The following is a 26,845-nucleotide window of genomic DNA, read 5'->3' as shown; positions in this document are numbered from 1 at the left end:
GGTTATCCCTTCATTCAAAAAACATTTACGAACATGTACCGTACGGTTCGTCAAAGTCCTAGGCGGCAAACTGAGCACTGGAGATTGAACGGGGGGGTACACAGACAGGGTTTCTGCTCCGTAGACTCTGGGTCTGGTATCTGCACAGATGTTCACTTCCTTTCCTAGCTGATGCTGCTTCCAAGCCCTGGGTCAGGAAACTACAACCTGGAGGTCAAATTCAGCTCACCACTTGTTTTTGTACAGCCCTCTCAAGCTAAGAATTTTTTTTTTTCCTTTTTTAAGTGGTTGGAAAAAGCCAAAAGAAAAATAATATTTTGTGACACATGAAAATGACATGAAATTTAAATTTCAGTGTCCATAACCAGTTTTCTTGGAACGCGGCCACGCTGGCTGGTTTACGTGCTGTCTACGGCTGCGTTCGTGCTACAGCAGAGTCATTGCCACAGAGCGTATGGCCACAAAGCTGAAAGGTTTTCCTATTTGATTTTTTATAGAAAAAGTTTTCTGACCCCTGTTCTAAGCAAACTTTCTCAAAATGCACTCCATAAAACATTACTTCTGAGGATATTAATGTGTTAGATTTTTTTTTAAAAGATTTCCGTTGTCAATATATTAAAAGTTTCTCTACTCAACATTTTCTCTCATCTGGAGTGTGCCAAATACACCCTCTAGGACAGGATGTGGAGGTCTCCAGACCTGTTCCTACATTTGTTTACTTCCAGGGAATCTCATAATACAGGCGGTTGTGCACGGCACTCTTTGGGAAATACTTATCTAAACAGAGTTCTTACTCACAGGCTTTCTTTGTGTTATTTCTGACACCAGTTGCCAAAAACCAAAGCAGTGTCATTGCTGGAGAAGTAAGCCTTTTCCTACCCAGATCTGAAGCCCCTTCCTCTGACGCATAGCCTGATTGTTCTGAAGCCTCCCAGTTTGATTCCAGCTGAGGAATTAAGTAGTTAATCTCTACCTATCACACTTAGAGTTTCCATATGCTTCCCGAAATGAAAACTTGTGGGGAAGATCCCAACCCCCTCGCTGTCGGTTATCTTGCCGACAAGCTGCTCTTGATTTATTCTGTAACCACACACCGATTCATCCACATACGTGCGCATAAAGGGTCTCAGGAAGAGCCCAGGGTGGGTCAGCTGGGGCTCCAGCACGCTGGGACACATCTGGAGAACCGAAGGTTATCTGCACAGGGGCTGAGAAGCCTCCTGGGAGAGCATTAAGGGAGAAATAAGCCAGGCATAATGACTGACTCAGTAAGAACGTCTTCATCCTTCTAGGGGAGGGCAGTTCTGAGGATCGTGTGATCTCTGTCCCATAGATGCATCCCCTGCTTCGATACCCGCCTGCTTGAGTCCTGTGAAGAGGTGGCGATGCGGAAAGCGTGTAAATAAAAACTGAAAGAGGTGTTTCTTGAAATTCATAAAATCTTGAGGCCTGAGTGACACTGCTTCGAAACTGAAGAAGGCATGCTTCCCGCCATGCCGCGAGGCGTTGGTCTGGTAAGTGCTCACGGCATTGGGGATGCTGCTGCCCAGGAGAGAGGGCCAAGCAGTAGCACAGCCTCCTGGGGGCGCTGTGGCCACTGGAGAAACCGCAGAGCCCCACCTGCTCCTCAGAACAGTGATAGATGGTGTGGAACCACCAGCCAGCAAGAGACAACCTTGCCTGGTGGAGCAGTGGATGTGATGGCCACCGGCAGGTGTTCTGGTGTCCAGGGCAGAGGAAGCCTCTGCTATTCCAGTGGAGTAGCAGCAGAAGGGCAGCTGCATCTCCTAGAGCACAAATGAGACTATCTACTCTCCCTCCCAGGAGGGTGGGTACCAGGAATCCTTGGGGCTAGTGGGCACGGGGCTGCCATTCTGTGTCAGGCTCATGACCAGTGAGCTTGCGACCTTTGATCTCACTTCTAGTCTCAGAAGGTGCATGGGGGAAATTTGGATTTCTTCTGTCCACTAACAGAAACACACATAATCTCACACAGTTGCATGTATTCCTATCAAGACATGTGCTATGAATGTAAAGGCTCACAGGTACCCAAGCTGTGCTTGTATATGAAACCATACGTTGTTAAAATGAGGTGGGAATGGGTGAGAGTTAGGTGGAGGGTCTAAGCGGATGAGTCTTGGGGTTGGGGGTCTCGCCATCCCTGCTTCATCGAGAGAGCTCTGCTTTTATCTGTTCTATGCACTGTGCTTCTACCTAAAGATTTCTTTTAAGAAAGGTTTTCGTGGCAAAACAAAGAGCTGTGAAAAACCCACTTGATATAATCCAACACTATTATTTTATAAATGAGGAAATGGGGACACAGAGGGGTAAAGTGACTCACCTGAGTTCATGAAGACAAAAGTGTTGGATTAAGGGCTCGAGTCCAATGTTTTTGTTTTGGTTTGTTTTCCTATTACACCTTGCAGAGAAAGAAGGAATATACACCGAAACAATGAAGTCTGGGTATTTTACACAGCTTCATGTGTTTCATAGTTTTAGTGGTCAGAGGTTTGAGAACTGGCTTATTAGATGTTTTAATTTTTCTAGCTATGATTTTGTAGCAAGAAAAATATTAGCTATGGGGGCAAAAATGTAGATTAAATTCATACAGTTATGTATCAAATGACCACAGTTAATACAATTTTCAATTCAACTCTACAGTTGAATTAAAGTCTACTTAGACATGTTGTACTAATCAGAAATATACAACAAAATGAGATCATTGTGTTTTAGAAAGAGCCTTGAAAAACAATGGCCCAGTTTTCTAAGCACAGAAGGAGACAAAAAAGATGACAAGAAAGTTGGCGAAGAAGTTCATGAGTAAATGTAAAGAGAATAGAATTATTCACTCTGCAGAAGAAAAGGCAAAAGAAGCTAACCATTTCCTGGGGCATAAAGTAGCTCTTAACTGAACTGCGCTCCTCTTCTCATCCACAAGGAGGACAGAGTAAGAGTGAACCTTTAGAAAGACCATGGGAGCTTCAAGGTGGTATAGAGTCTGAAGAGTAGCTCTGAGGTTCTCCAGGCCATGCAGAGCTATAAGGATCAGAGGTAGTGCGCGTTTAGTGATCATTCCAGGGAAGAAATGATAGCTGGATGACTCATGGTCTCTGTTATTATTTCAGAAAATATCAAGTATCACCATATGGTGGAGGCTAAAGGCAATTCATCCAGGAGGTGTAGGGGTAGGAAGCGGGAGGCCAAGGCACCACCTGTACACTAAGACCGTTACTTGGAGTGCCCACCCACCCTGCACGCTGCCTCCGTAACCAGCTCTGAGTGCCCTTTGTACCCTACCCTGCCCCTCCTGCTGTCAATTAGAGATTCCCAGCTGCCTGCTGGTGCCGTGGCTGAAGTTTACAGATGAGCGTTGGAAATAAGGCAAAACCCTTTCTTAGAAACTTAGGTTGCATCTAATGTCCTCATTTCTTAATACGCTGTCATAAACTTCTGAAACATGATCGAGTTCTGGACACAAGTGACTATCACACATCCCTCCCTGTGTCACCATTTTCCCTTTCTTACCAGAGAAGGCATTTGAAGCTGGTAGAATGGGACACACACAGCTGGGAGCCGGACGCAGGCACATCTTCCCAGAGGGGGCTGTCATAAAACATATGCTCACATGAAAAGAGACAGAGATGGTACTTACAGGAATTGCTAGCCTAACCCTTAGTACCTCGGCAGTGCCCACTTCCAGAGAACAGGACACCATGGACTGTCAGATGGTGCATCTTTCAAGTTCCCTTGTTTTCAGACTCCAGATGTCATGTCGCTATATTGTATCTATATCTAACCTTGCAGCCCCAGGGCCCAGTGATGGTAGATATTTGTAATGGGAAAAAAAAAAAAAATTCAGAAATAGTGATTGTTCACTTCAATTTTAATGGACCCAGAAGATGTATTGGAATCCTATGGAATGAAAGGATTATTTGTGACTGACGAAAGCTTTTTGTTCGGTTAACCCCAAGTCATCAGCATAATTAGAAAGTGAAATCCAAGATTTCAGAAAGGTGTATTTGCAAGTTGTTAATTATGAAAGCAACCAAAAGCCAACTCAACAATAAACCTCCAACTGACTAGCTTGCCTGATGCCCTGAGATTCTTGGATGATTTGGTGTCAAGTGCCCCTTTCACTTTCAGGAAGGAGGAAATGAGCAGCTGAGACTCTTGTCTTCCAAGGACAGACCCTGACTAATTCTCTCGTTCCTGCCTTTCTCAGTCTGGGCGAAGCTGTAAGCTGGAAAACTCAGCTTCAGATGGTGAGGCACTCTCTTGCAAATTCCAAGGATTTAGCGGGAGTGGGTATTAATAATTTGCAATGTCTGGTGGTGACTCAGGTCTCCGCAGACCGGCTGTTTAATCTGCAGCCAAGCCCCATTTCTCTGCCTGTGGCCCTGGTCCCACATGTCCCTTCCAGGATTCCGTATTTCACATGAGTCTTCGAGGTTGTAGACATGGCTCTGTCTTCACGCCTCTGGAAGTATGAGACACCCAGGAGGCAGTGCAGGCCCCTTTGAGTGTAAGTTGTTGAATCAGCCTACTTTGATTTGCTGTCACGAGTCTGCTGTTGAGAGCAGCTGTGCCCCAGTTATTACTCAGGCTAAGAAGATGACAGCTTTTACCGATTTACTTGGGAAAGTCTTTGGAAAGCATCTAGATGTTCTCCAACTTTGGCCTATGGATAGGGCATGAGAGTCATTTTGTATACTGCTCAATTTGGAGGGTCTGGTTAATTGCAGCAATTTTCTATGGATTTTTAAAAACTGGTATTTCAAGGACTGACCTGAGCAATTACTTCACTGGTCATTAACGTGACATGGAAGAGAGAGAAAAGATCAACAAGATGGCGTGGAAATCATGCTGCTTGAACGAAACAATTATAATAGTTAACAAGAAATTTTTTTAAAGTAAGCTACTAAAATAAGGAAGAATGGTGGTGACTAAAACTTATGTAAAGGCTGACTGAAACTTTACTCCCTTCAAATGGGATTTCATCTCTAGTGCGCTGCAAATGTCCTTAGAACCTTACTCTCCCATATGCTGTCCCAGTAACTGTCACCCACTCCCACTCCATATCTCTCCTCTCTTCTTCCAAACTCCTCGAATATCTCAAGTCCACATTACTGCTCAGCCCAGGCCCCGCACTCCACCTGACTCCTCTTCTCACCTCCTTACTGAATTCTGTTCCACCAGAAACACTGTCATTTCCGACATGCATCACTCCAGCCAATCTTGGTTACTTTCAGTTCTGCCCTACAACCTGACTCTGCAAACAAAGAACTAGAAAACAGCACAGAAGCCTTTTGTACAGGTGGAAAGGGGAAGAGCCTCTGAATAATCCTTGATTTTTTAAATTACACATGCAAAGGCCTAGTATAAGGCCATGGCAAGAAAAATGATCAATAAGTAATTCACTAATATTAACTATAATGAGCTGGAGGAAATAGAGTGAGGTTAAAAAGTGAAAGAAAGAAAAAGAAAGAAGGAAAGAAAAGAAGGAAAGAAAGAAAGGAAGGAAGGAAGGAAGGAAGGAGAAGGAAAGAAAGGAGAAAAGGGAAAACAGCAGTTCCTTTGTAAAATTTTGTTTGAAGTCCCAAATTTAAAGTTCTAACTCTGATCACAGCAATGTAGAAGTGGCCTTATTCTTAATAAAAGTTATATATATATAAGGTGAGAAATTGTGACAAAACTATCTATGCCCAGAATACAGCATGGAAAGAAATATATATTCAAATGATAATGGTCGTTGCTTGGGGAGGTAGATATGTAAGAAATGTAATTTTGGAAAAAAGAGTAACTGATAATACACATAGAATCAAGCTGTAACATCTCCCCAGCTACACCAGCCTTCCATATCATCATTACTGAAACTCTTTCCACTGACATAGATATTCTTCATTGTCTCCCTTCTTCCTTCCTTTCCTCCCTCATTTTTATCTTCTTGTCACTGTCTTAACCCATTCAGGCTGCTGTAACAAACTACCGTAGACTGAAGAGCTTATAAACAACAGACATTTATTTCTCACAGTTCTGGAGATTGGGAAGTCCAAGATCATCGTGCCAGCACATTTGCTGTCTGATGAGAACCCACTTCCCAGTTCATAGACAGCTGTCTTATCTCTGTGTCCTCACATGATGCAAGAGGTGAGGTTGCTCTCTGGGGTCTCTTTTATAAGGGCACTAATCCCATTCATGTGGGCTCCACCCTCATAACCTAATCATCTCCCAAAAATACCACCTCCTAATACCAACACATTGGGGGGTTAGGATTTCAACGTGAATTTTAGGGGGACACAAATATTCAGTCTATAGCAGTCACCTTCAAGGTCATTCAAGGATAAAGATATTGATGAGGGTAGGGTTTCCATGCAATGTGACTTGTCTGATTCTCTTTGAAAATAGTCATAATGGGGCTTCTACAAATGTGAGGGAGGAAAGCAGTACTCAGTATTGACTGAACACACACCAAGTCTCATGCTGTACCCTTGACAAGCACTAACCCTCTCACTTTTTTGTTTTCTTTCACAACAATCATGTGAGGTGTGTCTGTAATTACAGTGGAGTTATATGATGCATGTATTTGATTTATTCAACCTAGAGAAATTAAACTGTGTGTACTTCCCAGAGAAGAAGGTGGTGGTGGAGTGGGAAGAGAGAGAGATTGCACTTAATATAATTGGTGCAAGTGATTTTGCTCCCACTTTCACTCCGTGAACTCAGGCACCAGAGTGCACAGAAGATGTGTGTTTCCTCAAACTCTCTCTCTTACCAGGGTGCCTCCAGTGGTGTTTAGCATCTCGGAGCACCAAGACTGATTTCAGTGCCTAAATTTGCAATACAGTTTTTTTCTTCCAAAATGGCTCATAAACTGAGGCCAGGATTTTATCTGTTCCACTGTTGGAGGAAAATCTAGCTGTGTGAGACCCAGTGAGAGATGATTTGGGAGATGACTTTGGAAGAGAAACCATATAGGTGCATTTTGGAGCATACTGTCAAGAAAAAATTTTGATATATGTGATATTTTACTTCAATTGTTCCGTCTTATCTCACATGTGAGACTCCACTTTATCTCCATTTTACAGATGGGAAAATTGAGGCTCAGGGAAGTTAAGTAACTTGCCTCCTGCCATATATATGGGGCCGAGATGAGATCTAAGCCAAGGCAGTCTGGCTCCTAAGCACATGCTCTTCCAACTCTGCTTAAATCCAGCTGCATTCTCTCCTTGCGTCCCAGTTTCAAAGGGTCACCTGCTTCTTGGCCATCTCCTGGGTGTCCGTGTCATCTCGCTTTTCCTTTGCTTCGGTTCAGGACTCTTTTGACAAAAGTAATCGTCTAAGTCGTTTTAGAATATTTTTGCCACACAGGTCATAGGCGGTTACTGGCATCTTCATTTTCCCGATAAGGAGCTAAGTGGGAGATAAGTTTGGGAATCTGAATGCTCCCAACTCAGCATCTGTTCATGCTGGTTTTCGTGCAGTGCCCAGGAGTGCCCACAGCCAGCTGTCTCAGTATTTGCTGAGAATTTAGGGTGACAACTGATGGAATGACTTAGTGAGACCTCGGAGAACAAACAAGGATTTTATTGTCTTTATCTGGAAACGTGTGGCGTAGTCATAGACTGTGTTGGGGTCCAGAGTTACTGATGGCATCAGGACCCTTTGGGGCTGTGTGCCTGCCTTGTTCTGATCCATCCTACCGCTCCCCCTAATTACGCTGGCCGTGTGGGTGGCCCAAAGCTTCTCTCGCAGGAGGACTTGCAAGAGAGGAGCAAGGCCTCCTACCATCACGTCCGATGTCACCCTGTAGGATATTAAAACCGACTCAAGATTGTGTTGAAAAATGTTTTCCTTTCCAGTATGCTAATAAGAACAAGATCACATCAGTGGATGTGCACCGTGGCAGGATTTTTCCGCGGCCGAGTCTTTTAATGAGCTGCTCCATAATGAGGGCCCATTTGCAAACAGTATCTGGGCGCTAGTCAAAGTTTAAAGACCTCTATTTTCCCCCAACACGCGCCCTCTTCCAAGCCATGGCTTTAATTCTTTTAAACAGTAACATTAATTGGCTGTTAAGTAAAACAGGAGAGAACACAACAGATTTATGATATTTTGAGAAGCTACAGCAGTTCTCAAGCATTCAGAGAAACAGGCTTGGCCTTTACGAGGTAATTATGATTTAGGGTTTTCCCTCGCCCTGTTGAGTCTGTGGGCTGCCTCTAAAATGGATCTGGGATGAATGTCAAAATCAGGATTTACAGTCAAACCTTTTCAACATAGGAAGTGCAGGAGAAGTTTACTGTTTTATTTCTTTTTCTCCTAAGCAATACTGCGTCGTGCATTTCTGTGCTGTTAGGTTTTGTAAGATCTCCACTCCCCAGCCCCCCCTCCCCCCCCCCCCCCCCGCTTTGAAATGGTGTCTATAAATTACTTCTCCGGATAATGCTGCTGTATCATCAAAAAGTGATTGTTTTTGCAAGCAATCACAAGAGCATGTCAATTTAAATTAGCTCTTTTTTTCTTCTCACCCCTTTTCTCCCTCACCCTCTACAGGAGAACTGCTTTCATCTTAGTTTTTCCACCCTTTCAGAAATGAGCAGAAACCGACCGAAGCTTGATGAACAAGAGGTCTTTCTCCTTCTTCCTGTGTCTTTTTTTTTCCAGTCTCTCTTTGAAATGAGAACTGTGTTTAGCTGTTGCCTTCAGGGACAGCAGACCCTGGGGATCTTTGGGCTCCAGGGGTTTCATCCTTGTCTCCCCTTGAACATAAGGAAATCTGAGGCAGTTTCTTTCCCTCTGGGAGCCTCCCTTCTCTTAATTTATAAAACAAGGCAGGGGGTGATTTCTAAGGTGTCTTCCAACTCTTAAGTGTTAACATTACCTATATATGTCCCAATAGTAGTATATTAGGCCACTTTGGTGTGTGTCATTGAAGAGTACATGTCACCCCAAATATGCCACTTTGGCATAAGAATTATTTTGAGCTAAAGGCATTTGAAATCCCTTCTCTGCCAAAACACAGAGCCTCTGCAGATAACTGAATTGTTATATTCCCTCCCTGGGAGCCACTCTTACCTCCTCTTCTCAGAGACCTTCTGGTCAGCACCACACCCAGACAGGCATTGTCATAAAACTATAATATCTCCCATCTATTCTCCTAAGGGCCTGCTTATTTCTCCTAAAAGTCATTTGTTTTCTCATAAGTGCCCTTTTCCCTTCTCCTTTCCCTATAAAAATGGCACATAAGCCCCAAATTCTAACCACCTCCTTTGAATCACATGTTTTCTGTGAACTCTCTTGTATGTTTGTGAATCAAAATCTGTCTTTTCCCTTGCTAATCTGTCTTTTGTCAAGTTAATTTGCAGGCCCCTAATGACAGAACCTAAAGGATAGAGAAAAGGATTTTTTTTCTCCCTTACATTTGTGTGTGTGTGTGTGTGTGTGTGTGTGTGTGTGTGTAGAAGTTGCAGAGATGGGGATGGAGAGGATGATGCTAGGAGTAGTATTTTTCTTTAAACAAAAATTTTTATGAGGAAGCTTTGTAAGAGAAGGCACATTCACCATGCTTCTTATCTCTACCGGGAACCGCTCTACAGCACCATTGTCAGTACAGCTCTCCCTTCCCTAGGTAAGGGTGTAAGCATGGCATGCACTAGGGGCTTTTTGGGATTTTGTTTTGTTTTGGTTTGGTTTGGTTTTGGTTTTTTCTGGGAGGGGGGAATGTAAGGAGGGGAGAGAAGGAACAGATGCCAATTCAAGGTCAGCAACTTTTCAATACGGGCTCGGACCACAGTTATTTAACTGTAAAGTTTTTTTCCCTCCATTTTATTTTGTTTTCTATCTTATTGGATAATCTTTGGAGGTTGTTCCTGGCAAGTTGGGAGTAGGAAGTTGCACCTCTGGTCTATTGCCTGATGTCTTCATAGAAGAGACCATTCAGGGACTTAGACCAGAGTCTAGAAATAGCCTCTGAACATTTGATTAGATTACATACTATATGAAATATAGTATGTACGGTATATAGCGCCATCGACTTGTAATGCACCCAAGATGTCATCGTATAGTATATACAGCTTTATAATATGACATAGTTTATTGCAGCTACAATTTATTGAATATTAACTATGTGCCAGACATGCTATTAAGCCTTTTTCTTATGTTTTCTCATTTACTTTAGATGATGTAGTTTATATAAACGGTAATTCCAGATAACATTTGGTGTTGGTAATATCTTCCAAGCATTTCTCCTGTCTTCAAGATAAAGAAGTTAAGACACCCGGAAAAGGATCCAACAGTAAGGATGTCCTTGCAAATAGATGAGATAATAAAACAGGACTTATTAGAGGAACTATTAACCCTTCCTCCTCCCCACCGCCAGCCCCCATCCACTCTAACCACACACATACACACACACACACACACACACACACACACACACACACACACACACACACACACACATATATACACACACATACACACACACACACACACACACACACACACACACACACACATCCTTAAAGATCTAGTACAGAATAATTCAAGGGTCCCACTGTATTCTAAAATCTTCCCAGCTGGGATAATTGGCTTTGGAACCTCCCTTATCTCCATGACTCTCTCCCTCATACGCCAACATCTCTAACACATAGATAATTTATGAAAACAGAGTAGACACTTTTTAATAATTAAATGATAGATAATAGGAGCTTTTAAAGTAAGCTGTAAGAGCTTGGAAGAGGAGGGGAGACTAAGATGGTTAGCCATCCACATACTTATTTGGAATGACTCAAAAAGGTCCTTCACCTTGTACACCATTATCTGCGCCTGGAGGCCCCCCAGGTTTGCTCTGTTTGTTAGCCGAGGTCTTTTCCAGCAGGCGTTTGAAGCCGCAGTTATTCCAAGGGAGAACCAGACACCTGCCCCAATTTCCATCACCCGGCATCACCCACTCTATTCTCTCCAAATTACAGTGCAAACAATAACACAGGTAAAATTAGCCACGACACTAATTATATAGCGCAAATGTGTAAAGGATATAGAATGATAAGTGGCAAATGCAGAACATGCTGCATCATATCATGTAATCTCTCTGGCTGCCGAGCCCGGGAACAAAAAGAGACTTGTGCCCTGTTTGTTTAACATGCTCCATATCACAAATTGGAAATCCTTCCTAATTAAGATACTGTTAAATGTCCTTTGTTAGCAGGTTTTAACAATGTTAATTAGGAGGTTAGACTCATCATTGTTCATCTAGCAAAAGATTAGGGTGATTTGCATTGTAGCTTTTGAGAAACTTCTGAGCGAAACAGAGGAGTTTCCTTTCTGCAGGGAGGGGAACTGTGGAGAGAAGGAGGGGATGGGATGGGGAGAAAGGACAATGCTACTCCTAGCATTTTTTAGGCTACGGGCCAAGGCAAAGCGTGAGGAAATGTAGCTGAGGGCCTAACAGCTGTTAGAAAGCAGTGCTGGCCTTGACCTTGTGGAATAACAGTATTTGCAGATGTAAAGTCGATCCCCGCCATGGTTCTCGCCTTGATAATTCAGGAGGCTGTGGTCAGAGAAAGCAGAGTCTTGAGGTCTCTTAATCATCGGTTGAGTAAGGGTGTGGATGGAGTTCAGGACACGCTATCTCAAAATACAACACCTGGCATGTTAAATATTTTAAGCTAAAGGAGTTTGAGAAAACGGCAGTTGCAGGAAGGTCACACTGACCTTTCCTCTGATTTTCTTTCCTGAAACAGGTCATAAAGCCCTCCTGTGAGAGGTGCCCTCCCTAGACCAGGATGAGAGGAACATCCTTATCTCCAAAGAAAAAGGGATGCGAAGAAGAATTGGGATGCACAGGCCTGGCTAAGCGTCCCCCAGTTTACTACTCTGACCTCATACCTGTTGTCCTAGGTATTCTTCCATGTCTGTGCTCTTCATCAAACCTGGCATCGAAACACCCAGATCTCACTTTCTTCAGGTCTTCATTTCCTTATGAAGCTCCTGTGTCGTATAAACCTTATACTCAATACGTGTGTGTACATATCTCCGGTTCATCTGTCTTTGTTGATTTAAGGTTCACACCCAATCAGGCACCCTAAGAGGCTCCCGAAAAACTTTTTCCTCCTCTTCGGCGTCTTCTTAAGCAAACAAAAACAATGCCGTGCCAGCCATATTTCAGACTCTTCTCAAATTACAATTGATTATTTTAGCACCAGATGAGCCTGTGCTCCTTCTTCTATCCCCACCTCCTGCCACTTTTGTGCCCCCAACACACACACATGCGATAAAGAAGTCAGCACATTTTTTTTCTTTTCTTTTGAAGGGTAGCAGAATATGCCACCCCAAAATATGACTGCAGGGGCTCAGGACATGCCACCCCGGCACATTGACTGTTGCGAGCTGTCGGCACTTGAAAAACAGCAGATTCTGGGAGAGGCTTTCTCTCAACTCCCCTTATTTGCCTAAAGACAGATCCTCCAAAAGGAACTCCATCACTTGAGTCCCCTCCCCTCCCCTCCCCTCCCCTCCCCTCCCCTCCCCTCCCCTCCCTTCCCTGGGAGTTTGATCAGCCAGGAAAAATTGACTCTTATCCCAGGAGGGAAGAGTAGAAGTTGACACCACACCCAGACAAACTTTGTCACAAATGGTCATCCCCTCCCACTTATTCTTCTAAGAGCCCATCCATCTCTCCTAAACATCATTTACTCTCCCCTAGGAGCCCTGCATCTGCCCTCCCCTTTCCCTATTAAGATGATATTTAAGCCTGAATTCTAAGCCACCCCTTTGAGTTACTCATTTTCCCCTGGTATCTCCCATGTATACATGAGGTACCCAAGCTCATAAACTTCTGTTTGTTTTTCTCTTGTTAATCTGTCTTTTATTACAGAGGCCCCAGCTAAGAGCTCAGAAGGGCAGAGGGAAAATTATTTTTTCTTTCCTTCCTCCCTTGCCCAATCCCCAGCCTGATACTGGAGGTGACTGGATTAAAAAGAAGGAAGGAAGGGAGGGAGGGAGGGAGGGAGGCCTCTGTGTTTAGCTACTTTGAAATTGCAAGTATGAGAGCAAAGTATATTTGGAGAGGAAGCAAGAGCTGGCTGTTTAAAAACTACCAGAGCACTTGGGTTTCTCTGATAATCTTGTTCTCTCTTGGCAAAGGTGCTTGCGGAGGGCTGGCATCCCAGCAAGAGGACGTATTGACTAGAAATTGAACCCAGGTTCTGAGTTCTGTTTTTGGCTTCATCAATGATTTCTGAGTACAAACTGAGGGTGAGTCACTGAACTAAAAGTCACACCTACTTGGAGATGGTACCAGGTATCTCAGTGCAGTGATTTTCTAACCACGCACACCCAGCTCTAGGGAAAAAACGTCTTACAGATATCCAGCAGCTACTCAGTGCCAGGCACTGTGCTAGGTACTTCACATAAATTTAATCACAGCTAGCACTTAGCTTCAATCACAAACAGCCCTGAGGCCCATTTAAGTCGCTCCCGAGCCTCTTTCATCCTTGGGGGACCCCATCTGCTGGGGGGATAAAAAGCCCTTTTATGTTCTACAGCCTCACAGACCACCCACCCCAGCAGTTTGTGCTTTGTCACAAAAACCCTCCATCTAATTAGCAGCGCACAATTTTGATGAAATACTGGTGAAGTAAATTATTCATACATGTCAGAGTCAAGTATAGATCGGATCATCTTGTAAACTGTTCCGATGTCTGTAATTTGCTATAAGTGCTTTAGCATAGATAATGGGATATCATGTATGTGTTAGCTTAATTCACAACCTAAGTGTAGGAGGTGCTCTAACAGAAATTTACTTGTTAGGGGTGAGCAGTCAGAGTTCTCATTGGGAAGTCCAGCTACTACAAATGCACTTCCGTTATCTTATCTTGATCAATATTGGACAGTTTTTGAAAGAGCATGGCCAAGGTCAGAAATGGGTCTCCACTGGTGAATTTGTGGCTTGCTAATTAGCATACAGGCTGTTATACATGGGCTCTCACTGGTGAAGTTTGATCTGAGAGTCACATAACAGTGACATGTAGAGGTGAACTCAGTTTTCTGTTTCTTTGCGCTGTGTGCAGGCATAAATACGGATTCACGTGTGCCTTCGTTCTCTGGCCTGCCACGTCTGTCCCCACCAGCACATCTATGCCAGAGCAGGCACTCCACACACTCAGGGACTCAACACACGTCCCCTGAATGAACGATGAAAATTGCTCTGTCACGATGGGGGAAAATTCACCTAGGGTGGAAGATCCATCCACCTTTTTCAAGACCCAACGGAAAAACTGGGCGGGTGCGTATTCACGCTTCAGTTTTCCAGATGAGGCTTCCACGAGTGGGTACAGGTCGTGATGTGAACCCTTCAAAAGCGCCCGTGAACTGCTTCCTTCCACTTAGAACCCTTGGTTATCTCAAAGCCGGTCAACTCTTCCAGCCACCTTCATCCAGGGGCAGCGAGCAAGGAGACCAGAAACTCATCCAGATTTAGGCCCTCAGTGCCCAGGAGGAGTGGAGAGAATATCCAGGCTATGGAATTCTGGCGGCTCATTATCATGACAAAGGCGGTGACAACTTGGACCGGAAGCTGAACAAAAAGCATCCACTGTTCTATTTGCAATTCTAGGATTGTATTTGTAATCTCTCTTCGCGGGAGAAAGAGACTGCCAGTAAAAGGCTGAAACACAATAGGAAGAGAGGCCGCACAATGCAGAGAGAGACCAAAGGGCTCCGTGCCTGTGCTCACACGCACGCTCCGTGTGCGCACCTTCCCTGTGTCTGTACACACTGCACAAGAGGAAATTATTGTCATGGGTAAGAGTTTAACATTATTGACCTGTAAGATGGCTTTTAAAAAATATATGCAACATGGCTGGAATGCCAATTGGAAGTGGAGAAGCATTTCGGGAAGATGAACCGGCTGCATGAATAGACATGGAGCAGCGCGAGCCGCTTCAATTTGTTCGCCTTGGAGTGTCTGGGAGTCAGCTGACGCTGTAACCTGCGAAGGAAGTCACCGTGAACGTGATTAATAACGTGGTGGGGGGAGGCTCTAGAGTTATTGTGCTGTGTAGGGTTTTGGTGTCAGGGAGGAGGTAAGTGTTCCAAGAGTCACTGACAATTTTGGTTAACAAGTGATACAAATGGAACAGGTCACTCTGCTGTTCTTTGGAGCCCTCCCTCGCCCGGTAGCTGCTCAACTCTGCAAATTCTAATTCATTACCATTTGCTCCCCTTTTGTTACCTACCTAGCCAGTGACTGTAGCTGGGAAGTGTGTGGTGCAGGGACCATTCAAAAAAAGCTCATTGTCCCTGGAGCTCGAGGAGCAAAGCCATTGCTTTTGTTCAGCTGGAAAAGAGTGAAACCCACATTGCCTTCTATCGTCCCACTGCAAACTAGGCTTTTAATTGGCACGTTGGCGTTAGGATTTTAAAAGGTGTGCGATGACAGCTTAGAAGTGAGGCATCACGGGGGCAGAAGGGACTGCACCTCCAGCTTAATCCTGCCTTGAAATTTGTGTGTGCGTGTGCCGTGACTGTCCTCGACTCCCAGGAAATGCGTGTGGTTGCTATCAGTGGAAGGCAGACAGGGCTGCTCTTAGATCACAGGACCGCCGTTCAGAGGCTACACTAACCTTATGCTAAGATGCATCGATCTCTTTTATTCCCTCCACCCCTCTGACCCCCTGATGGACGTGAACAAAGTTGGCCCCTAACCACACTTCTCATTCTGCCTCCTTTGGTTTCCATCTTGTCAGGTACCCATGAATAAAAATGTCAGGTTGTCAATCCCATTTATGCTTACAAAGTGAACACCTAAGGACGAGACAATTAACACTGAGCAATTCAATGCAACACACATGTATCGAGCCTCTAACTATAATTGATCAAAAGTGCTGAGTCATTAACAAAGTCACTTTTGTGACTTTCGAGACAAAGTCAAGGTGATTCTTGCAGTTAGCCACGTGGGTGTGTGTTTGGTGTGTGTTTACGGCAGCCAGAAGAGGCTGGGAAGTTCAGTGTTGACAATGTGTAGGTGTGAGAACTGCACATCAACTCAGGTGAGTGCTAGCCTGCTGTCCTGGACTTGCTTTGAGTCTGGCTGTGGAGTTTCTACAATCTGAATTGACGCAGTGCTGTAATACTGATGACTGTGGAGAATCTATCTCTACTAAAAAAGTATCGAATGTGTGGAGTCCAGAACTGGGGTGTCTGATTACTCTATCGCTGTACTTTACTTCACCCAGCCTTCCAGTCCTCAAACATTAAGCAGCATCATCCACTCTGTTCATGTACATGTAAGGGAGGAAAAAAATCTTTTTCTCCTTCCCTCCTAGATTCTCCAGCTGGGGATTTGTAAATTAGACTAACAAAAGAAGGATTAGGAAGAGAAAAACATACAGATGTACTCCATAGAAGTTTTAGATGACACAGGAGCCTTCAGAAAGAGATGAAGACCTGAAAAAAATGATTAAACCAGAGGGTTTTATACCAGGTTTGATGAAGAGTGGATAGTTGTGGGAAAGCGTAATAGGAGAAAAGAGTATGAGATACCCGTAGGAAACCGTAGGAAACTCAGCAAGGCCTTTTCATTTGGATTCCCCGGGGGGGGGGGGGGGGTCCCTCCATCTTTGGAGATAGGGATGCTCTTTTCCTCCAGGTATAGACAGGCCACCTGCCATGGGAGGGTCTTATGACCTGCATCAGGGAAGAAGGGGGAGGTCAGAGAATCCTTCCAGCATTTGCCGTTTCTATGCCCTTCAGCTTAAAATGCTCAGTATGGCAAGTTGCCATATTTTGGGGTCGTGTGCTCTGAACGCCATCAACATACATATATTCTTTAAGAAATTATCTGCTTCTTAAATCTGTATACACCTAGGTAACGCAGTCTCCATTTTATAGTAGACTGGTGCATCAATGAAAAGAAATATACTTCATTTTTTAAAAAAGTCCATAAAGAGAATCTTCTGCAAAGCCAAAGTGGTAGGATTAAGCTGTTTTTGTTTTTTTAAAAAATTATTCTTATTATCCCAGGATTAAAAACATTTTTCTTCCAAATTTAATTTTGGAAATAGAGGATTCAGAGGTATTCAGTAACATATGGAACCAATATAAGCTGATAAACATATGCTATTAAAATAATAGCCCTTGTATTAATCGGTGTATTTTCCTGAAAAGCAGTTTCTCAATAGGCACCAAAGGCCTTTTAAACAGTGCACACCTATTGACCTAGTAATCGCTCCCTAGGAATTTATCAGAGGGAAATGTTTGGACAAATGGACAAAGATGTACGACTGAAAACAATCAGTGTATACTTGTTTATAAATAGGGGCACATTAGGAAACTCTTTTAATGTCCATCAATAGAGGATTGGTTGGATAAACAATGGTATATTCATGCAATACAATATGTTATAATAATTAAGAATGCTGTTATAGAGAAATATATACATATTATCTTGGAATAATTCACACAGTATGTGACCAAGTGCAAATATCAAGTTAACAAAATATTATCTACACTGTGGCTCTATCGTTGTAGGAAAACATTGGAAATTTGCACATAAAAGGTTAGCAGCAATACTCCTGAGCAACCAGTGAGTCATAGAAGAAATTTTAAAAAACCTTGAAACAAATAAAAGTGAAAACATAACATGCCAAAATGTATGGAATACAGCCAAAGCGGTTCTAAGAAGGAAGTTTATAGCGATTAACACTTACATTAAGAAAAAAGAGCTCAAACAAACAACCTAACTTCAGACCTCAAGAAACTAGAAAAAGAAGAACTAACTAAGCCCAGACTTATCAGAAGGAAGGGCATAATAGAGATCAGAGAAGAAATAAATGAAATAAGGAATAGAAAACAATCGAAAAGATCAAGAAATCTAAGAGTTTATTTTTTGAAAAGATAAAATTGACAAATCTTTAGCTAGACTTAAGAAAAAAGAGTGAGGACTCAAGTAAATAAAATTATAAATCAAAGAGGAAACATTACAACTGACACCACAGAAATAGAAAGAATTATAAGAAACTACTAAGAATAGTTTTATGCCAACAAATTGGACAATCTTAAGGAAATAGATAAATTCCTAGAAACATACACCCTACCAAGATTGAATCATGAAGAAATAGAAAATCTACTGATTCAATCTTCTATTCAAGAATCAAAAAAATTTCCAGTAAAGAAAAGAAAAGCCCAGGACCAGTTACCTTCACCAGTGAATTCTACCAAATATTTAAAGAAGAATTAATACCAATACTTTTCACTCTTGCAAAAAATTAGAGAGAAAGGGACACTCCCAAACTCATTTACAAGGTCAGCATTACTGTGATACCAAAGCCAGATAAGAATACTACAAAAAAAGAAAATTACAGGTCAATATCTCTGATGAATATACATGCAAAAATTCTCAACAAAATACTAGCAAACCAACTTCAACAGCATATTAAAAGGATCATACACTATGAGCAAATGGAACTTATCCCTGGGATGCAAGGATGATTCAACATATACAAATCAATATATGTGACCCACCACATTAATAGAATGAAAGATAAAAATCATATGATCATCTCAATAGATGCAGAAAAAGAATTTGACAAAATTCAACATGTTTGCATGATAAAAGCTCTCCATAGGGGACTTCCCTGGTGGCACAGTGGTTGGGAATCCGCCTGCCAGTGCAGGGGACATGGGTTCGAGCCTTGGTCCGGGGAGATCCCACGTGCTGGGGAGCGGCTGGGCCCGTGCGCCACAACTGCTGAGCCTGTGCTCTAGAGCCCGTGAGCCACAACTACTGATCCAGCGTGCCACAACTGCTGAAGCCTGAGCACCTAGACCCCGTGCTCTGCAACAAGAAGCCTGCGCACCGCAACGAAGAGTGGCCCCCACTCACCACAACTAGAGAAAGCCCACACGCAGCAACAAAGACCAAACACAGCCAAAAAAAAAAAAAAAAAAAAAGCTCTCCATAAATTGAGGATTGAAGGAACATACCTCAGCATAATAAAGGCCATATATGACAGGCCCCAGCTAACATCATACTCAATGGTCAAATGTTGAAAGCTTTCCCTCTAAGGTCAGAGACAAGAAAAAGGTACCCACTCTCAATAGTAGTTGAAAGGTACCACTACTGTTCAACATGGCACTGCAAGTCCTAGCCAAGCAATGAGGCAAGAGAAAGAAATAAAAGATATTCAGGTCAGAAAGGAAGAAGTACAGTTATCTCTGTTTGCAGATGACATAATCTTATACATAGAAACTTCTAAAGACTCCACCAAAAAAAACTGTTAGAACTAATATTTTCCTTCAGTAAAGTTGCCAGATACAAAATCAGCATACAAAATCAGTTGCTTTTTATATACTAACAATAAACTATTTGAAGAAAAAATAAAACAATCTCATTTACAATAGCATTGAAAACAATAAAATACTTAGGAATAAATTTAACCAAGGAAGTTAAAGACCTATACACTGAAAACTAAGACATTGACAGAAGAAATTGAAAAAGACATAAAAAGATGGAAAGATATCTCATGTTCACAGATCAGAAGAGTTAATATTGTTAAAGAGTCCATACTTCCCAAAGCCATTTATAGATTCAGTGCAATCCCTGTCAAAATTCCAATGGTACTTTTCACAAAAATAGAACAAGTAATCCTAAAATTCATATGGAACCACAAAAGACCCTGAATAGCCAAAGCAATCTTGAGAAAGAACAAAGCTAGAGGCATCACCCTTCCCGATTTCAAACTATGTTACAAAGCTATAGAAATCAAACAGTGTAGTAGGGCTTCCCTGGTGGCGCAGTGGTTGAGAGTCCGCCTGCCAATGCAGGGGACACGGGTTCATGTCCCAGACCGGGAGGGTCCCACATGCTGTGGAGCGGCTGGGCCCGTGAGCCATGGCCGCTGAGCCTGCGCGTCCGGAGCCTGTGCTCCGCAACGGGAGAGGCCACAACAGTGAGAGGCCCGCGTACCGCAAAAAAAAACAAGAACAGTGTAGTACAGGCATAAAAACAGGTACGTAGACCAATGCAACAGAATTGAGAGTGCACGTATGGCCAAGTAATATTTGACAAGGGAGCCAAGAAGACTAAGGGGAAAGAATAGTCTCTTCAATAAATGCTGCTGGGAAAACTGAATATTCACAAACAAAAAAATGAATTTGAATCCCTAAATTACACCATTCACAAAATTAACTCAAAATGGATTAAGGACTTACATGTAAGACCTGAAACCATAAAAATCCTAGAAGAAAACATAAAGAGAGAGCTCCTTGATATTGGTCTTGGTAATGATTCTTTGGATATGACACCAAAAGCACAAGCAACAAAAGCAAAAATCAACAAGTGGGACTTCATCAAATTAAAAAGCAAAAGAAACAATCAACAAAATAAAAACTGAAACCTACCCCCACTCTATCCAAGAAGGGGGCTGGCAAATATTACAATTGGAATTCACTGGAGTGATGGCTAATTTTATGTGTCAACATGGCTAGACTGTGGAGCCCAGTTGTTTGGTGAAATGCCAGTCTATGTGCAGCTGTAGAGGTGTTTTAAAGATATGATTAACATTTAAATCAGTAGACTTTGAATAAAGCAGAGTATCCTTTTCCTAAACGGGACTCATCCAATCAGTTGAAGGCCTTAAGAGAAAAAACTCGGGTCCCCCGGAAAGGACAGGATTCTGCCTCCAGACCACCTTTGGAATCAAGACTGCACCTCCTACTCTTGACAGAATTTCCAGTCTGCCAGGCTGCCCTGTAGACTTTGCACTTGCCAGTCCCACACCCTACTGGTTCTGTTTCTCTAATATACCAGGGTAATGCAAAGGTCATTTGCATAAGAAATTCGGATGCCCTCGGGACAGCATCTTGGTGACTGAGATATGGCAGGAGTTGCATTGGCTGGTAGAAGAGCAGTACACCCTGCTCCACCCACAAGTGCTCCGTCCATTTGAGGAGAGACCAGCGGCTAATGCCAACTGGCTTTCGACAAAAAAGACCGTGGTGCCAGTAAGGCCTGTGGTTTCTTCCCTGAGCATGTGGACCAAGCGACATCCTCGATATGCCGCCTCTGCATGGCTGCCACACAACAACCCTTGGCGGAAGGACACGGAAGCTTTTAAAGTTGGCTTTAGCCACACCTTTGTGAAAGAAGCAACCCAGAAACACAGTCGGCCTCGTAAGCATTCACCAACCAATAGAACCGGAAGGCTTGTGAGCCGGCAATGATGCTGGTTTTCTTCCCCAGCATCCAGCACCTGCTGGGCCCTGAGTTAACTACTGTCGAAGAAATGGATGGAAGAATGACTGAACGGGAGCTCTTCAGATTTAAGGGAAGTCAGCACAAGTTCAGAAATGAAAATCCAGCTTCAGAGGCTGTCAGGTAATGCTGTGCCAGGATACAGGTCCGGCGGCTTTAATTAGCACTTGCCCTTTCCTTCCCAGCCTCGTACAGCGGACTGCTCCGGTCATATTGTCTTCACCTCATCACTGTATCACAGATGGTCCCTGGAATCAACCCATCCAGGTTACTCTCTATATAAACCACAAGTAAAGCAGCTAAGGGAAAAAATGATCTGTGCAATAGCAGACGGTTCTACGATTCAGTCTCATTTTGTTAAGAAGCCACGCAGAGGAATCCGTAAAAGTTGAGGAGAAAATTGAAGCAGATGCGATGAATACTGTTTTTGTGTGTGTTCTTAAGTAAGGTAATTTAAGAGATGCAATTGGCAAAGGGGAAATATACATTTTCAATGGATTCTCCAATAAGCAAAAGCAAACAAGAGACAAACACCAGTGTGTGTTTGTTCCTCTCCTTTCCTGCCTGGTGTCTTCCCAATCCACTGTTTGCAAAAAGCCCCTGGGCTTTAAAATCAACATCCAGATCTGACATTGCTGCATTCTGGGGGGAAAGGCAATCTCCCTGATGCGTCTCCTAGCTGCGACCCCATGTTTCTCTTAGCCTATGTCCTTCCTTTCATTTCTCTTTTTACACTATATTTCTTCTATTTCTTTTCCTCCCACTCAAGTGTTATAAGCTCCTGTGGCTAATTATGCCCAGATTTTCTAAAATAGAATTGAGGACATAGTCTGGAGAGTCCAGGCTGCATTTGGCTTCTTCAGCAAGTAGAGGGCCGATGGAGTTAGAGTGCAAGAGATTTATTGGGGTAACAACATGGAAGGTAAAGGGGTGGCAGGAGCGAGTAGGGAGAGCCATCAGACTACAGGTCTGATGCTTGTAAAAGAAGAGTCAGGGTTCTCCAGAGAAACAGAACAAATAGGAGAGCTATATATTATATATATATCTCCTTTATATATATATATATTTTTTTTTATATATAATATATAAATATTATATATATATAATATATAAATATTATATATATATTTTATATATATAAAGAGATTTATTTTTAAGGCATTGATTCATGTGATTTGGGGGGGTTGACAAGTCTGAAATCTGTAGGACAGGCCGGCAAGCTGGAAACTCTAGGAGGAGTTGATGCTGCAGCCTTGAGGCAGAATTCCTTCTTTTCCAGGAAACCTCAGTTTTTTCTCTGAAGGCGCTCAACTGATTGGACGAGACCCAAACCACGTTGTGGAAGTTCATCTCCTTTACTTAAAATCATCTCATTAGAGATCGTTAGCCACATGTACCAGGTACCTTCACATGACCACCTAGATTAGTGTAATTATATAACTGGGGACTATTTATACGTCAACCGGCCAGGTTGGCGTATAAAACAAACCACCATCGGGGAGAAGGAAGGGAGATTGAGTAGGAAGAGTCTCCATGTAAAGGCAGCTCTGAGAAAGCCTCAGCTAGCCCAGCGGGGAGCTCTGGGGCAGGGTTCACGTTAGGCAAAAGCCCTAGACCCTCACCGCTGGCTGGAAGGTGCCAGGAAGAGACTCAGCACTGACACGGGCAGGTGCAAAGTTTCTGCAGCTGGAGGCGTCACCTGACTGCATCCTTGACCAGGGAGGAGAAAGGGATCTGGACCATACAGTCCTTGTACATCCCCATCTTCCATCCTCTTCTCATACCTTATTCTGACACCTAATTTCTCCCTTTCTTGTTGTCCGTGAAACAGCATTGACCATCACGGTCTTGTCTCCTTCCTCCCCTTAATTCTATTCCCCTGTTTCTTCTAGTTCTTCCCTCCTTTTCCACACTCTTCATTTTTCACCAATTCTCCCCCAGCTTCCCTTTGTCATTTATAAAGTCTGCTGTGCCACCTCCCTTTCCTGACCTTTCAAGAGTAGCGGGTTTGTGGGAGTCCCGAGCCCACTGGTGTGTGATGGGGGAAGCTTCTCAGCACCCCTCCCTCGCCGTGGGGAAGCGGGGCAGGCTGGCACCAACCCAAATGCATGCTTAAATAATGGGCACACCAGTGCCAGAAAATTAAAACCCAGCATGGAATTGCTGAATTCACAGTTTTATTGTCACTGATTGCCTGGTGGCTCTGCATATTGAGAAGATCTTCACAGCTTCTTCCATTTTCCATGCCTTGGTTAATGTGCAGATAATTCTAGTGGTAAACTTTTTATTCCCCTTTCAACGTATTCATCCTTTCCTCCCCACCGAACCAGGCAAAACAGAAAAATTAATACACAGTTGTCATGAACGTGCTCTGTATTTCATCTCACCTCATCGTTCATCTTTAATAGAATAATGCTATTTCATAACTGAAAGGTCAAACAAATCGTCTGCCCATTTTGCAGATGAGGAAAGTAACTTGTTAGAGGTCACCCAGGGAAGTTGTGGGAAAGGCAGAGCCGAAGAGAGTTCCTGGCCTCAGCTCAGTGTGTGTTCACAACTCCCTCTGAGTTAAACGGAGAGGTAGGCAGGAGAGATGCCATTCTTCCCCATTCACAGATAAGGAAACTGAGTCTCAGCCCTTCCCAGGGAGGAAAGGGCATAACTTGGTCTCCGGACCTATTTATTTCTATTTTTGTCACACGATGCTGGCTTTTACTAAGTGGCAGGGTAATTTGTTTCCCTTGTTAGAATTAGAGGTGGAGCCTGACAACGCGCACGCGGAAATCAGTACCTGTGGAATCTTTCTATGATGGAATAATGATAGATACGGAATAACGTCTAGTGTGTGTCCAGTGCTTCACTGATTTCAGAATCACCTCTTAGTTGTTATTCCTGAGTCAACACAATCGCTCCAGGAAGTAGTGAGGCCATGTTTCAATAGCCCGATGTTTATGGTTGGGGAAACAAAGGCTGAGAAAGTAAATGATTTGCCCAAATCACATATTAAGTGAGGAAACCAGGACTTGACACCTGGATCTTCTGACATCCTGTGCTCCTTATCCCCCTCATCTGTCAGCTCGCTTGTGGGTGCGGAGGTTTCTGATGGAACCATCACACGTGCAAGCCTGAAGTGACATTAGAGCCGGCTTCATACTTAGCCACTTCCTTGCATCCTTAATGCCATTGTCGTTCCTACTTCAATCAGCATGACAGCTTCCTAACTAGTCTCCTTGCCTCCACCCTTGCTGCCCTCCAACCCACGTTCCACACCGTCATCTACTGCAGCAGGGGAGACCCTTCTAAAGCAATTGTCCCTGCATCCTCAAATGTGCATATATTTATAAGTGACAGGCACGTACTATTGCTACCGTATTAAGCGCATGTGTAAACAGCATACAGAACGAGAAAAATTTAAAGGGCGCAATTTTAAACAACGTGATTAAAGGACCTAATATTTTCTTCTTATTATTCTGCTTTGGAGAAATTACTCAGAAGTGCAAGTCTGATCCTTCCCTTGCTAAAAACTGACATGGACCCAAGATGAAAATCCCAGCTGAGTACGGCTTATGCGCCTCTTCCTGATGTGATGCTGCCTGTCTCGCAATCCTTATTTCTTGCTATTCCTCCCCTTGAATTCCACACTCCAAGCAAATAAACAGCTCCCAATTTTCTTGCCCCTGCTCATCTACCTGTGGGCTTCACCCTCTGCTGTTGTTTCTGCCCAGAACGCGATTATCCTCCCTGTACCTTCTTTCTTTTCTTCTTCTTTGTTGCCAGTTAATACCTACTGGTACCTCGAGTCTCAAATTCCGCTTAACTTCCAGTGGAAGGCTGTCTGTCATCCTCTGAGAGAGGTCAGGTGCTTCTGGGTACCCTGTAGCAGCACTTAGCACACGGAAAAGTCATCTTCATTTTCAGTTGTCCTCATTCCCCAGTAGATCATCAGCTCCTTGAGGGCAAAGAGTAGGGTGTGTCGATCTTTACTCTCCGGTGCTATCCAAGTGCCATGTGCCAACAACTGTTTGTTAAAGGATTCCATGAATATCTGCTCTCAGCCCAAGGGTTTCTGTTTAGTGGAAACAGAGCATGCAACCACTTTACCAATCACCCAGTTCTCGAGGGGTGTAATATTTTTGACACCTTTATTCTTTTAAACCACCCAGCAGGGAAACTTTGCCTTGTCTGGGAATAAAAGTGAGGACACTCCACGCCCCGTGGCTTTTCCGTTTACTCTCAGGCAATGGAAAAAATCACGCGTTCCTTTGAAATCTCAGCCATGTCTCCGTTAATTTAGTAACAAATGGTGTGCAGCCCAGTACACCGAGCAACCTCAGTATCCACGGTAAGATTGCAGGAGAGGAGAAGATTGCAGGGTCCTCTTAGAGTCCCTGTCTGAGTCTGAACATGAAACTGACCGGTTAACAGCAGAAATGTGAGCAAATTTATTTACTGTAAGTTTTACGTGACACAGAGCCTTCATGAGGAAATGAAGCCCTGAAGAAACAGCCCTGAGTATTGTTCTGGTTTTGATGAAGAGTAGACAGTCGTGGAGGAATAAGGTTAAAGAATGTGAGGTAAGGGTAGTGAACTGGGGGACACTGGCCAGGCCTGGGTGTTCAGACTTTTCTCGGAGTCCCTTTGTCTTTGGAGATAAGGATGCGCCTCTCCTCCAGGTACGGGCAGGGCTCCTCTCACCTGAGAGCTTTAGGACCTATTTCATGGGAGAAGGGTGGGGAAAGGTCAGAGTGACCTTCCCACTACTGCTGGTTTCTCAAACTGCTTCAGCTGGAAATAGTCACTATGCCAAGGTGCCATATTTGGGGTTAGGGCATCCTGAACCCCACTGAGATACTACGCCTCCTTCTCCAGCAACTGTACTGCCTTTCTTTGGGGAGAGGGTATGGCTCTCACCTTTTCTGGTCAACCTTCCCACCATCCACTGGCTACAATTTCTACCCTTTGGGGTAGAAAGGAAAGGAAACAGAGATAGTAAAGTTCTTAATTGAATGACACTGTCGTATGATGGCATCGTGATCTCTGGACCGTACAGACGTTTCAAGTTGACTTTTTCTTGTGGGCACTCTTACGCGTTCTCTCTTCTCGACTCTTAAATGCTTGCAGGATGCCATCTACAACAGCCCCAGACCAACAGTACCAAACTGGGCTGCATCTCAGGTCCCTAGGATTTAGGTAGCTTTGCCTGCCATTGCGGGGAGTGCCATGACTCAGCCCTCCTTCTGGTGACCACAGGTCACTGAAGCTCTTCCCAGGGATGAATCTGGTATAAATCCTCCATGAGTTCCTAGTTGCAGAGGATATGTGTCCAGCTCTCTAGTGGTTTCCTGAAGCTCCTCTCTCAAATATGAAGGAAGAATCAGATGTCTAGTTAGAAGCTCCAGTTAGAGAGAGATGGTCCTAAGAGGGAGGCACTAATGTAAGGTTGCAGCTTTGACTCTCTAGCTGCTCCATAGATAAGAGATACATTGAGTCCTGGACTTGCCCACGTGCTGGGGACAAAGAGGCGAAACCCAAGAATCGGGGTCCCCAGGGGCTCCCCATACCGGGCATGGCACAGGTATCTTTAGCACC

At 43.7% G+C, this 26,845-nt stretch overlaps 1 long non-coding RNA gene across 1 annotated transcript in view; it reads left to right on the top strand.

Moving 5' to 3' along the window:
- Positions 1-1,418: 1,418 nt before the first annotated feature.
- LOC132431812 (uncharacterized) overlaps positions 1,419-26,845 on the top strand; it is a 29,000-nt gene continuing 3,573 nt past the window's right edge. The window contains exons 1-4 of the long non-coding RNA XR_009520801.1: positions 1,419-1,514; positions 11,745-11,901; positions 13,147-13,257; positions 14,073-14,805. This is a non-coding gene — a long non-coding RNA (uncharacterized lncRNA). The remainder of the gene's footprint in view (positions 1,515-11,744; positions 11,902-13,146; positions 13,258-14,072; positions 14,806-26,845) is intronic.

Source organism: Delphinus delphis, chromosome 10 (assembly GCF_949987515.2).
Source record: "Delphinus delphis chromosome 10, mDelDel1.2, whole genome shotgun sequence".
Classification (NCBI taxonomy): Eukaryota; Metazoa; Chordata; class Mammalia; order Artiodactyla; family Delphinidae; genus Delphinus; species Delphinus delphis.
Note: the sequence above shows the minus strand (reverse complement) of the source record. Positions and strands in the feature narration are given on the sequence as shown.